This window comes from Elephas maximus, chromosome 11 (genome assembly GCF_024166365.1).
Source record: "Elephas maximus indicus isolate mEleMax1 chromosome 11, mEleMax1 primary haplotype, whole genome shotgun sequence".
Classification (NCBI taxonomy): Eukaryota; Metazoa; Chordata; class Mammalia; order Proboscidea; family Elephantidae; genus Elephas; species Elephas maximus.
The window spans coordinates 66,461,978-66,476,155 of record NC_064829.1 but is presented as its reverse complement, the minus strand read 5'-3'; the positions used below and the strand labels follow the sequence as shown (position 1 = coordinate 66,476,155).

Sequence of the window (14,178 nt, the reverse complement as noted above, 5' to 3'; positions counted from 1 at the left end):
TTTATTCCTCCATTCAAATTTATGGATTTAACATGTATAAAGGCCAGGGTACACGTCCTGGTACATGAAGAGCCTCTGTATTTGCTTACTAGTTAGGAGCCTAGAGTTAGAAATAAGGTTGCTGAACGTCCCATCTTACACTATTTTTTACTAGCTGTGTGACATTAGGCAAACTACTTATCCTCTTTGTGCCTCCAGCTCCCCCACCTATAAAATATATAAAAACAGAAGAAGCACCTACTACATAGGTGCTTTAAGAACCTAGAATAAGTTAATATCTCTATAACACTGGCTTATGGTAAACACTGACTGTTCGGTAAGTTAAAAAAATATAAGTAAGACTTATTTAAAACATCTACTATGTACTAGGTTCTCTAGAAGATACCAGTATAAATAAGACAACCATTATGCCCTCAAGAGAGCCAACATGTTAAAAAAAAAAAAAAGGCATGTAACAAATCACAACAGAAGTAAAAACATCATGACCATTTGGGGGTTGGAATACATTTTGTAGGCAAAGAACTGGGTTTCCATGTCCCTCCATTGCTGCAGTAGACACCATCTTGAATAAGCTTTTAAAAATATAGGATACATGCCCAGAAGTGGAATGATTTGTTAAAAGGTATAAACATTTTTAAAGGCTTTGGACATATATATTGTCAAATTGCTTCCAAAAAGGTTGCAGCAATTCACACTGTCCCCAGCAATGCAGAAGGTTCTTGTTTCTCTGCATCCTTGCTGGTATAGGAGAGGGATTTCTCTAACCCAATAAGTGGAAAATACTACCTCATTGTTTAATTTGTGCTGATAGACAAGTAGAAATTGGTAGGCAGGTAGATGGACAGATAGGTAGGTAGGTAGATTGATTGGTTCTAAACATCACAAGGTCAGATTTCTCAAGACTGTGCACAGTGAAAGGAATGTGTCGCAGGGTCAGAAGTAATGTGACTTTTTAAAAGCACACGATATCATTTTGATCTCCTATTAACCCGTAGCCTTTGAGTTGATTCCAACTCTTAGCGACCCTATAGGACAGAGTAGAATTACCCCCATAGTGTTTCCAAGGAGTGTCTGGTAGATTTGAACTGCCGACTTTTTGGTTAGCAGCTGAGACCTGGTGGTGCAGCAGTTAAGAGCTCAGCTGCTAACCAAAAGGTCAGCAGTTCAAATCTACCCTATGGGGCAGTTTTACTCTGTCCTATTTTTTATAGGGTCGCTGTGAGTCAGAATTGACTCAACAACAATGGGTTAATAGGAGATCAAAATGATATCATGTGCTTTTAAAAAGTCACATTATCTTAAAGACACACTGCAAGTGTATCAGACGCATTAGCAAATGCATAACATGCACCAGAGGATGAGTTCTGGTACTGACAGTCATAAAAAATCCTCATAACCCTCCAACCCCAGTGACGAGCAAGCTCACTATCACCTTGTGGAATCACAGACTCCGTATGTGATTCAACAAGATTTATCAGTGATCAAACCAGCTGACTCAGTTACTGCCCAAATACTCTTTCCAGACATATTTAGAAAAATCTAGAAAATCAGAGAGACATCACTGAAGAGTTCTTGACTATCATACCAAAACTGTCATACCACTATATTTAGCAAAAGAACCTGGGAAACTGAATGGCTGGATACATTTACAAGTAGATGCACAGCCCTCACCGAAGCAAATTAGTATTATGTATAAAATATTTGTTCTATAAATTTGTATATCCTGAGATCATTTTAAATTAAAAAACATTGTTTTATGTCCAACTGAAGCTTTTTTAGATTTTCATTTTCAAACAATTAGAGCAAGAAGTTGTTGAAAAGATGTCAGAGAAGTCCAGTGAACCCTTCACCCAGCCTCCCCCAGTGGTAACAGCTTGAATAACTAGTGTTGTCATTGTGTGCCGCCGGGTTGATTTTGACTCATAGCAACCCCAAGGGATGGCACAGAACTGCCCATAGGGTTTCCTAGGCTGTAATCTTTATGGGAGCAGATCACCAGATCTTTTCTCCCAAAGAGCGGCTGGTGGAGTCAAACCACCAATCTTTAGGTTAGCAGCACGGAGCTTAACCATTGTGGCACCAGGGTTCCTTTGAATAACTATAGTACAATATTAAAAGCAGGAAATTGACATTGATATGCTCTTCAGAGGTTATTCAGATTTCACCAGTTTTTACTCACACTCATTTGTGTGTGTGCATGTAGTTCTACACAATTTTATCACCTGTGTAGCTACATGTACCCACTACCACCAAAATCAAGCTACAGAACTGTTCTGGTATCACAAGACACCCAACTGTTGCTCTTTTATAATCATCCCATCACCTCTTGTCCTTAAACCCTAGCAATCACCAATCTGTTTTCTAGATCCATAATTTCGTTATTCAAGAATGTTATATCATGGTGGCACAAATTGTTAAGCACCTGACTGCTAACCGAAAGGCTGGCAGTTCAAACCCAACCAGCAGCTCCGTGGGAGAAAGGCTTGGTGATCTGCATCCATAAAGGTTAAAGTCAAGAAAACCCTGTGGGACTTTTTTACTCTCTCACATGAGGTCTCTATGAGTCAGAATCGACTAAATGGCACCCCAAAACAACAACATATAAGTGGGCCCTATGTAGCAGTTCAAAGTCTCGCGGTGATACAAATGATTAATGAATGTCTTTGGCTACTAACCAGAAGATTGGCGGCTCAAACCCACCCAGAGGTGCCTTGGAAGACAGGCCTGGTGATCTGCTTCCAAAAGGTCAGCCTTGGAAACCCTAGGAGCTTTTCCTAAGAACCACCAAGATGGCAGAAGTGAAGCAAAAGAAAAAGCAGGCCTTCTGCAAGTTCACCTACGCTGGCTTGAGCCTCGACCAGCTGCAGGACATGTCCTAGAGCAGCTGATGCAGCCGCACAGTACATGGTGGCAATAGTGGCTGAACACAGGCCTGTGAGGGACGAAGCGCTCCTGTGGAGCAGCTACAGGGCAAGAAGGAGGTGCTAGAGATGGCGAAGGCACACCTGCATGGCATGATCATCCTGCCCAAGATGGCGGGCGTCTACAAGGGCAAGACCTCCTACCAGTGGAGATCAAACTGAAGATGGTCAGCCACTATCTGGGCAAGTTTTCCATCACCTATAAGCCTGTCAAGCCTGGTTGGCCAGGGATCAGGGCCACCCACTTCTCCTGATTCAGCCCCCTCAAGAAGCCCTGAGACCAACAAACGTTCAGATTCCTGAGGGAGGGAGGCAACCTATGGAGTTGTTCTACTCTGCACACAAGGGGTCACAATGGACTCGATTGGCAACAGGTTTGGGTTTTATATCTATCCATCTATCGATCGATAGATATAAAACCAAACCCATTGCCGTCGAGTCGAGTCCGACTCATAGCGACCCTATACGACAGGGTAGAACTGCCCCATAGAGTTTCCAAGGAGTGCCTGGTGGGTTTGAACTGCTGACCCTTTGGTTAGCAGCCATAGCACTTAACCACTACACCACCAGGTTTTCCATATATATATATATATATAAATTGAATCATACAGTATATAACCTTTGAGATTGACTATGTTCACTCAGCTTATTTCCCTTCCGATCCACCCAAGCTGTTACGTACATCAGTAGGTCATTCCTTTTTATTACCGGGTAGTATTCCATAAAGAAGCCCGGGTGGCCCAAACACGCAGTTATTATGAATAACAGCTGCTATGAACGCTTGCATCCAGGTGTTTCATGAACATAAGTTTTTATTTCTCTGAGATAGATGACCAACAGTGCAGTTGCTGGATCATATAGTAAGTGCATGTTTGGTTTTAAAAAGAAACGACCACGCTCTTTTCCAGCATGGCTGTACCATTTTACTTCCCTAGCAACAATGAAAGAGAGACGCAGTTACTCCACATCCTTGCCAGCATTTTGTGTTAACACTACTCGTTTTCTTAGCCATTCTGACAGGCGTGTAGTGATATCTCACTGTGGTTTTAAGTTGCATTTTCCTAATGGCCAATGATGTTGAACGTCATTTCATGTGCTCATTTTCCATCTGTGTATGCTTTTCAGTGAAATGCCTCTTCATTTTCTAATTGAATTTTTTTTTTTTTTAGTGTTGAATTTTGAGAGCTTTTTTGAGGGGGGCGTTAATATATTGTATGTACAGATCCTTTGTCAGATACGTGGTTTGCAAATATTTTCTCCCAGTCTGTAGATTATCTTTTTATCCTCTTAACATGGTCTTTCTTGAAGCAAAAGGGTTGAATTCTGATGAGGTCCAAATTATCAATTTTTCCTGTTATAGATCGTGTTTGTATTGTCAAGTCTAAGAATTCTTCATCTAGTCCTCTGTCCAAAAGATTTTCTCCTATATATTTTTCAAAAAGGTTTATAGGCTTACATTTTACGTTTAAGTCCATGGTCCACTTTGAGTTAATTTTTGTATAAGGTATGAGATTTAGTTTGAGGTTCTTTTTTTTTTTTTTCTTTTGGCCTGTGGATTCTAATTATTCTAGTTACAATTTCCAGAATTATGTTGACTAAGAATGGTGAAATAAGCCCTGGCAGCGCAATGGTTAAGCACTCAGTTGCTAACCAAATGTTGGCGGTTCAAACTCGCCCAGCAACTCTGCAGGAGAAAAGACCTGGTGGTCTGCCTTCTGCAAAGATTTACGGCCTAGGAAACCCTATGGGGCAGTTCTACCCCATCCTAAAGGGTCATTATGAGTCAGAATCGACTTGACAGCATACAACAACAACAAGATGAATGGTGAGAGTGGACATCATTGTCTTGTTCTGGATCTTACAAGGAAAGCGGTTGGTTTTTCACCATTATGTGTGATATTGGCTGGAGGTTTTTTGTAGATGCTGTTCATCAGGTTGAGGAAGTCCCCTCTCTTCCTGGTTTTCTAAACATTTTTATCATTAAGGGGTATTGGATTTTGTCACTTTTTTCAGTGTCAGATGATACAATCACCTGATTTTTCTTCTACAGCCTGTTGAGACAGTGGGTTACACTAACTGATTTTTAGATGTTGAACCAGTAGGAAACAGACAAAATTTCCTGTGCTCATGAAGTTTACACTCAAGTTGGGGGACAAGGACAGTGCACAGAGAAACAAAAATGCAACAGGGCTGCAGGCAAAAAGGAGAAAAATGAAACAGGAAATGGGGTAGAGAGCACCGGGGTGGGAGGCAACAGCTGTCACCTCAAACAGGGTGGTCAAGGGGGCCCACTCAGAGAGTGACATGTGAACCTGACGGGAGATGAGGGGGCCTGCAAAGCGACTTGTCCAGGACTCTCACCACCGTCTGTTACCTCTTAGCCCTGTGCACTCTCCCTGGTTATATCTGGCTGTTTTATTTTCATAAGATCATAAGATGTCAGAGATAGAGGTGGCCACTGGAGTTGGCCATAAGTTTCATTTTATGTCTGGAACAAAGAAGATCCTCAGTATATTAAATGAAAAACTGATTTTTTTCTGGGAACTCAGATTGACTAGCAGTGGCTGGCTGGAATACCATGTTGAGCAGGATTGAGAGGTTAGGTCTGAGCTCAGAGCAATGGGGTGGTGGTCATGGGCTCAGGAGGAAGAGTGGTGAAATTAGACAGTTGACTGCCTATCCTTTACCTAGTGTGACCTTCCCATCACACAAATGAGGAAACAGAGGCAGTTAGAGTGTCCTAGAGAGCTAGTGCCTGGGTTTTCCAAATGATCATCAATACAAATATTTTTACACCTTAACTATTTTCGCGATTCAGGAAACCGAAGTTAAAAAAAAAAGAGAGAGTAACCCACTTAGGTCACAATGAGAAGTGTGCCCGCCTTCAGAACTTATGATTTCTCTCAGGGTGTCATTTTTTTCTGAGAGTTGACCAGGTCTCCAGAAACTGGGTTGTTCCTCACTTCTTCCCTGTGGATTCAGCCCAGGAAGGAGGGAAAAGGCACAGCTACCTTCTTTCCTACCCCACACCCACAAAGATGCTCCTTGGACTTAGATAAAAGAGCATAAGCCAACAGTTTGCTTTATCACTTCATCTGGTCAAGGAAGCTCCCCAACAGATCATCTTGGGTCAAAGGTGAGAACAGAGGCCCACCCTCTCCCCGAAGCCCCAGGTTTATGAAGAACTTAGGATGGAGCAATCAGGTTTAAAATGCCCAAGGAGGACTCACTCCTTGGCTGCAGATCTTTCTACCCATCAGCTAAGAAAAGGCTGGTACTTTCAGGAGTCAGAATCCTTTAGTTACTTATCAGAACTACAGTAGAGAGTGTGAGAAATCAGTAGATGTCATTCCCACCCCTTACCGTAGGAAGAAGGGAAGCTAGGCTGTGCTTTGGATGAAAAGATGGCTCGGTGGGCAACTAAGCCATTCTGTCAAAAGCCACGTCTGGTTACTGAGCCTTCTTCGTTACCTCACACGCCACGTAGAACACAAACTCCAACCCAGTAATGTCACGGGTGGACCATTCACCTCCAGCTCAGGCCTGATGTGGGAGCTGAAGGATCAGGTATGGAAAAGCCTGCTCTAAGCACAAGGCGTCTCTGCTTTGTAAGATGATGAAACATCCTAGACTTAGAAAGTCCATTTTAAGACGAGAATTCTGTGACCCTTGAGCCTATAAATTCTATTGTTCATGATTCCCTTTACTAGGGATAACGGACAAGATTGCCAAAGTCTCAGCTGACAGCAGAGGTCCCTGATAAGAGATGAATATCAGTCCGTGGATCTAAGTCTTGCTCTATCAATTCACAAGAGAGGAAATGAAAGTAAAAGCATTTGTAGCTTGAGGGTTTTTTGCCTCTGTATGGCTTATACAGTTATTTATTATACTATTCCACATATCCAAAGCTGGTTTTCAGCTAGGCTATGAAATGCATAAAATGTGTCTCTTGTTCTTCTACCCCTTATTCCCTCCCCTTGCCTTTTTTTTTTTTTTTTCTTTTGCTGGTTAAACTAGTTAGAATATCAGGTCAGCTGCTATAACAAGAAGGCCCAGAATAATGCCGGCTGAATTTATTTCTCTAACACATAAAAGTCCAAGTTAGCACAGCAATATCAGCCATACCAAGGATAGTTTTTGCACCTCAGACTTCTATTTAGTTACTCTGTGTCTTAGTTATCTAGCTCTGCTGTAACAAATACCACAAGTGGGTGGCTTTAACAAACAGAAAATTATTTTCTTACAGTTTAGGATGCTAGAAGTCCAAAATCAGGGCACCGGCTCTAGGGGAAAGCTTTCTCTCTCTGCCTGCTCTGGAAGAAGGTCTTTGTCTCTTTTCAGCTTCTAGTCTGAGGTTCCTTGGAAGTCTTCATGTACCATGGCATCGGTCTTGCTCCATCTCTGCTTACTTCCTTGTTTGCTGGCTTGATCTACTCTTTTATATCTCAAAAACAGATTGACTTAAAATATATCCTACACTAATACTGCCTCATTAACAAAGAAAGCCCATTCCAAAATGAGATTAGAACCACAGGTACAGAGGTTAGAATTTACAACACATATTTTTGAAGGACACAATTCAATCCCTAACACTTTGCAATATTCAGTATGTGGTTTTCCATCTTCTCGTGATCCAACATGGCTGCTCCTGATCCTGCCAATCATCTGTATTCCATGTTGCGAAAAGAATTAAAGGGGCAAGGGCATGACCTGACAGTTGCACACATCACTTCTTCTAAATCCCTAATGGCCAGAATGTAGTCATGCGCCTATATAAGGGAGGTCTGGATTCAAGCACAGACAGCACGGTGATTTGGTTCTGAATAAGACCCTGAATAATTTAGAAAAGGTTATATCTGTTTGCTATGTTATAAGCTGGTGATTAATTCAAGGCTGTGCCGTCAGCGCTCTTAAAATCAAGCATAGGAACAATTTAGAAAGACATTCCCAACCCCTGTGTCGATCCTGGAGCCCTGGTGGTGCAGTGATTAAGAGCTCGGCTGCTAACCAAAAGCTCAGCAGTTCGAATCCACCATAGGGCTGCTATGAGTTGGAATCGACTCGAAGGCAATGGATTTGGTTTCTTTTTCTAGTTTTGTGTCAGTCCCACCTATATTAAATAATTTAAAAAGCAAGAAACAACAAATTTGTCACATTAAAAACTTTACATATAGATTCATGGTATACATTCCAAGTATGCTTATAGACATTTAACATAGACGATCACTGTTTCACTAGTCATTTTTTGTTTTTTATATTAAAAAAAAAAATTTTCGTGTTTAAGTGCAATTCTCTATATCCTCTAAGTATGCCTATTCACACACTGTCAATTAATGCTTTTTTAATTCTTGTCTTTTTCCCTGTTATGTTTGTTCTGATTATACTTACTAAAATGTATTTTATATCTGCTGACTAAAAATAAAAAGTTTGAGTTTCTAAGTATCTTTGATTTTTGTATTTTTATTTTTCCATTATTTAATTTTTGTTGTACTTCATAAATTATTAGTCCAAGACAGATTGGAAAAAACAAAACACAACAAAACTGGTCTTTCACTGCTGAACTACCTCATAAGGTCTCCAAGGCTGTGATCTTTATGAAAGCAGACTGCCACATCGTTCTCTCACAGAGCTGCTGGTGGGTTCCAACCACCTAAGTTTTGGTAATATGCCTATGTTATATACTGAGGAGCCCTGGTGACGCAGTGGTTAAGCCCTTGGCTGCTAACCGAAAGGTCGGTGGTTCGAAACCATCAGTTTCTCTGCAGGGGAAAGATTTGGTAGTCGGCTTCCGTAAAGATCACAGCCTTTGAAACACCATGGGTCAGCTCTACTCTGTCCTACCCAACCCAGTGCTGTTGAGCCGATTCCGACTCATAGCGACCCTATAGGACGGAGTAGAACCGCCCCACAGAGTTTCCAAGGAACGCCTGGCGGATTTGAACTGCTGATCCTTTGGCTAGCAGCCGTAGCACTTAACCACTACACCACCAGGGTTCCTAGCGGGTCACTATGAGTTGGAATCGACTCAAGGACCATGGGATTAGTTTGGTTACATACCACTACACCTGCAACTATTTGATAGTTTGTTTCCTGCTCATCTCTTCCTCCAGAGTGAAGCTCAGCAAGATAGAGACTTTCTAATTCATCATTACATCCCTAGGTCCTGAGCAGTGGCTACAAAAACCAAAAAACCAAACGCGTTGCTGTCGAGTCAGTTCCCACTCACAGCAACCCTATAGTAGATGGTCTACATTTGTTTTCCCGGAGGAAGGACTCAATGGTGAGGCATGACAAGTGAGATGAGTGGGTTTGGCTAACTAGATTTGCCTGGTTTCTTCAGTGTCCATGTGAAGTCTCCTCATCTGATGTTAGACATTTTTGTTACCAAATTTTTCTATTAACTCTCACTCTTAGCATAGGTTTGTGATGACAGCACTCATCCTGATTTTCAGAGTCCCAGGAATCCTGATAATGGAAAATACACCACCCAGCAATACTGCATGAGACCTGAGCACATGCACAAATAATCAAATAAACAACCTCTGTCCGTTTTTCACGGGCCCCTGATGGCACAGTAGTTAAGAGCTTGGCTGCTAACAAAAAGATCATTAGTTTGAATCCACCATCCACTCCTGAGAAATCCTATGGGGCAATTCTACTCTGTCCTATAGGGTTGCTATGAGTTGGAATCTGTTCGACAGCAATGGGTTTGGTTTTTTGGTTTGGGCGCGTTTTACATAGACATCAATATATGAAAAAATAGTGTGTCTGAAGGTTTAAAATAATGCCTTGCCTGCTGTCTTTCTAATTGTTCATTAGCTGCCACTTTATGTAGCCTGCCACCTACTCCTTGAGCCTCGTTACTCAAAGTGAGGTCCCAGAATATGCAGCGTCAGCATCTCCTGGAAGCTGGTTAGAAATGCGGAATCCCAGACCTCCTGAATTGGAGTCTGTACTTTAACAGCATCCCCAGGTAATTCATATGCATATCAGGGTTTGAGAAGCACACTCTGGACCAGTAGAATTACTATTTGAGAATTAGGGAAATACGAATCATTTTAGAAATATTTTCATCCAAATGATGACAATTTCAAATCTTTTTGGGGGGGGTACACCAAAGGGGTAAGTTTCGTTTACCTAGAAAACTGACTGAGCTATATGAAAATGTTCACACCCCATGATAAGTTCAATTAAGCAAGAGGTCAGAAAACGTCTCTCTTACATGAATTTAGATTACGAAAAAAAAAAAAAAAACCCCAAGTCCATGAGACTTTCAGAGCTGAGTGTCCAGAAATGATGTCTCAGAAAATGAATATGCCTTGAGATGAGAAAATCATGAAGACACTAAAGTGCCAAGTCTTATAAGAGATCTTCTAGATCTATGGTTCCCAACCTTGGCTGCAAATTAGAATCACCTGGCAGCAGTTGGGAGCCATGGTGACGCAGTGGCTAAGAGCTCAGCTGCTAATCAAAAGGTTGGCAGTTTGAATCCACCTGCTGCTCCTTGGAAACCCTATGGGGCAGTTCTACTCTGTCCTATAGAGTTGGAATCCACTTGACGGCAATGGGTTTGGTTTGGTTTTTGGCAGCAGATGAAACTCCTGATACCCTGGCCACACCCAACCAATTAAATCAGTATTTTTTTTAAAAACTCCCAGGAGATTCTAATGTTCAGTCAAGGTTGGAGACCACTGGTCTACAGTCCTGCTTCTCAAACTTTAACATGCATATGAACCACTTGGGAATCTTGTTAAAATGCAAATTCCAGTTCAGGAGGTCTGGGGTGAGCCCGAGATTCTGTAGTCCTAACCAGCTTGCAGGTGATGCTGATGCTGCCGGTCCAGCTTCTGTCTCTGAGCAAGGAGGCTCAAGACAGTAGGTGGCATGCTACACAGAGCTGCAACAAAGAAACAATCTGAAGGGCAGCAGGCAAGACATTTTTAAAAATCTTCAGACACATTGTTTCTTAGTAAATTTATGTCTGTGGAAAAAAAAAAAAAGGGCAGGAATCGGCAGTTTTGATTACAGAAAAACACACCCAGAACATACCCAGAGTGCTTCAGAGCAAAAGAGCCCGTGAAGTCAGGCAAAGCCACTCCTCTGGTGGGCTTCATTTGGTAATAGGAAAATGACTTACTGCCAGGGGCCCACTGACTTCCTCTCCCCATTTAACCTTAAATTGCTAGGTTGAAAAAAGAATTATTAATGCCATTCTTACGTTAGCAAGTAATCCACCACCCTCACTGCTGATGAAGTTTGAAGCAGCTGGACCGGGTCCAGGCAGATGAGGTCATTCCAACAGCCCAGGCTGAGGTGTCCTCAAAGTGACGAACAAGCTTTAGGGGGAAACGCCTTAGTGACAGCTACACAAGAGCAGTTGACCCTCTGGAGACCACTCTGGTGACCAGTTTTTCCTGGTAGAGGTACTGCCTCCCTAAAAAAATGGGAAAAAAAAACATTCCCAAGAGGAAATGAACAGTGAGTTTTTTGCTGCACTAAAATAAAAAGGTTGACACCCAGAAATAAAACAATGTAAGAAAATTCCAAAGGAAATACTCAGTCTCCATTTAGAAACATGAGAACAAGCAAATAAGAGCCCAACTGACCAATGGCAGCAGGGAAGTTCCTTTGTGAGTCTTGGCTATCAGGAAGCTTTCCTGAAAGCCCAATACAGAAATAATCTCGAGCTGATTTTGGCAAACCTTGCCTTCTGCTTCCCCCGAGCACCTGTCGCTCTTTTTCTGTGTTTCATAGGCATTTGTGAACAGGGACTTGTCTAATAACTCTGGAATGAAAGGGGCTTGTTTTCTCAGTTCCAGAAACAGTCTAGTATTAGTGAAAAGACCCTAGAACTGAAAATTCAACAGGCCTGGGTAGAATCCTTCCTCTGCCCACTTATCAACTTTGAGCAGGTTATTTATTTATACTCTCTCAGCTTCATGTATCTCATTGCGAATATGAAGCTGTAACATCTACCTCATATGATTATTATAAGGATTACATCAGATAATGTTTGTAAAAGTATCTGATTATAGGGAGTTCACTATACATGTTGGTACCTACATCCAATCTATATTCACAACCTAGGCACTGTCCAGTGGTGGGCAAACTAGACAGTGTTGTTGTTATTTTGTTGTGAGTTGCTGTCGAGTTGGCTCTGACTCATGGCGACCTTACGCACAACAGAACCAAACGCTGCCTGGTCATGCTTCATCCTCATGATCTCTGGGTATGTTCTAGTTCATTGTTGTGGCTACTATGCCAATCCATCTCACCGAGGGCCTTCCCACCCTCTTTGGCCCGCTACTTCACCAAACATGATGTCCTCCTCTAGCAACTGATCATTCTTGATGACACGTCCAAAGCAACCAGGTCAGACAATGTTCTGTTGAGATCCATGAGGTTTTCACTGGCTAATTTTTGCAAGTAGATCACCCAGGCCTTTCTTCCCAATCTGTCTTAGTCTGGAAGTGGGGTTTCTTTCTGAGGTGATGAGAATGTTCTAAAATTGATTGTGGAGATGTTTGAACAACTCTGTGACTTTACTAAAAAATGATTGAATTGTATACTTTAAATGGATAGATTATATGGTATGTGAATTATATCTTAATAAAATTATTACCAAAAAAAAAAAAATGTGTGTCAGGGAAAAAGGGGTGACAAGAAGACCCCAGTCATAAATACTGCTGCCCACTTCCAGAATAGTCCAATGGGCATGAATGCCAAGGTGCCAAGTTTGGTCTTTTCTTACCCAGAGTCCTTGGAGAGGAAAGCACCCTGGCCCTTAACCCTACTTCTGACCCTGGCCTCTGACTCCTTCCAGACCAGACACTACTGTGGGCAGCCTTCAAGGAAAGGAAGAGAGGGGTTATTTTATTTTTCTAACCATCGCATTGCTACCTATTTCCCTCTATAGATCAGGCATGATCCATGTCCCTTGGCAGCAGCCACCACTGAACAGTGACCAAGGGAAGGACAGGAACGCCTACTCATCCTCTTCAAGTGCCACCTTCTCCAGGAAGCCAAGAATGAGTCAGAGGCCCTTCCTTTTCTTCCTACAGAAACCTGGCCTTCCTCCTTGGGAGCACTTGTCACCCTGAGCTACGATTACTTGTTTCCTTACCCATGTCCCCACCAAACCGTCATCTTCTTCAGGGCGTGGATGGCATCCTGTCCACCAGGTGTGTCCCCCGCTCCACTACGGGGGCTTCACACAGAACATGCTCAGAGTCTTTACTGGATAAAAGAAAAAACAGCCCCGAGTCCATTCACAAAGATGAAACCCCGCCTTCCAAAAGACAGTTCATGAAGGCTTAGACCTGGAAAAGTCTTAAGGCCACAGCAGCCAAAACAGAGCTTGGTCTGAGAGGCCTGCTGCGGAGTCAGATACCTCAGGGTGTAAAGAAAACATGAATCAGCCTAGATGACCTTATGCTCCCCTAGAGCAGGATCACTTTCGCATTGCTCAGGTGTTGGGGATCTCGCTTCCTTCCAAAACAACTCCAGGTTGTGCACGGAGGCGACACGTCTTGACTGACCAACTTCTCATCTACCCCATGGGGGAGGAGCAATAACCCAGCAATGCTGATACTAAGGTTTTTTTTTTCTTTTTTCTTTTTCCTTTCAATATATAGTCTGAATCTCTGGGATTCAGTGTTTAAATGAATCTCTGAGTGGGTCCCAATTTTTTAAAAAAAAATATATATACATACATACAGTTGCTACAGAGTCAATTCTAACTCATGGCAACCCCATGTGCTCCATAATGTTTTCTGATTCTCCAGAAGTAGACTGCCAGACCTTTCTTCCAAGGCAGATCTGAGCAGACTCAAATCACCAACATTTATTTAGCATTAACTGTTTGTACTACCCAGGAACTGACTGCATTCTCTCTATGTATATATATGCATACATGTATGGATATATATATGTATTTACACATACACACATATAATTTTATATAGGAAAATGGATATACACTAACCTATTTTGATTTTTTTAAAGTTAACCAAACAGAACACAAACCCGTTGCCATTGAGTCGATTCTGATTCATGGTGACCTCATGTGTTGCAGGGTAGAACTAACCCATAGGGTTTTCTTGGTTACAATCTTTATGGATGCAGATTGCCAAGCCCAGCATGTCAGAGGGGTGGCTGAAATTATTCAGCACCTCAAGAAGGAAGAACAATGTGGCGTCTGGGGCCTTAAACGCTAACAAGCGGCCATCTAAGATGCATCAATTGGTCTCAACCCACC

General features: G+C 42.2%; 1 protein-coding gene and 1 pseudogene across 1 annotated transcript in view; one reads left to right on the top strand and one right to left on the bottom strand.

The window, feature by feature from the left end:
• Positions 1-14,178, bottom strand: part of LOC126086134 (transcription initiation factor TFIID subunit 4-like) — a 120,586-nt gene that overhangs the window by 90,081 nt on the left and 16,327 nt on the right. The window lies entirely within an intron of this gene.
• On the top strand, positions 2,790-3,199 carry LOC126085649 (40S ribosomal protein S15-like; annotated as a pseudogene).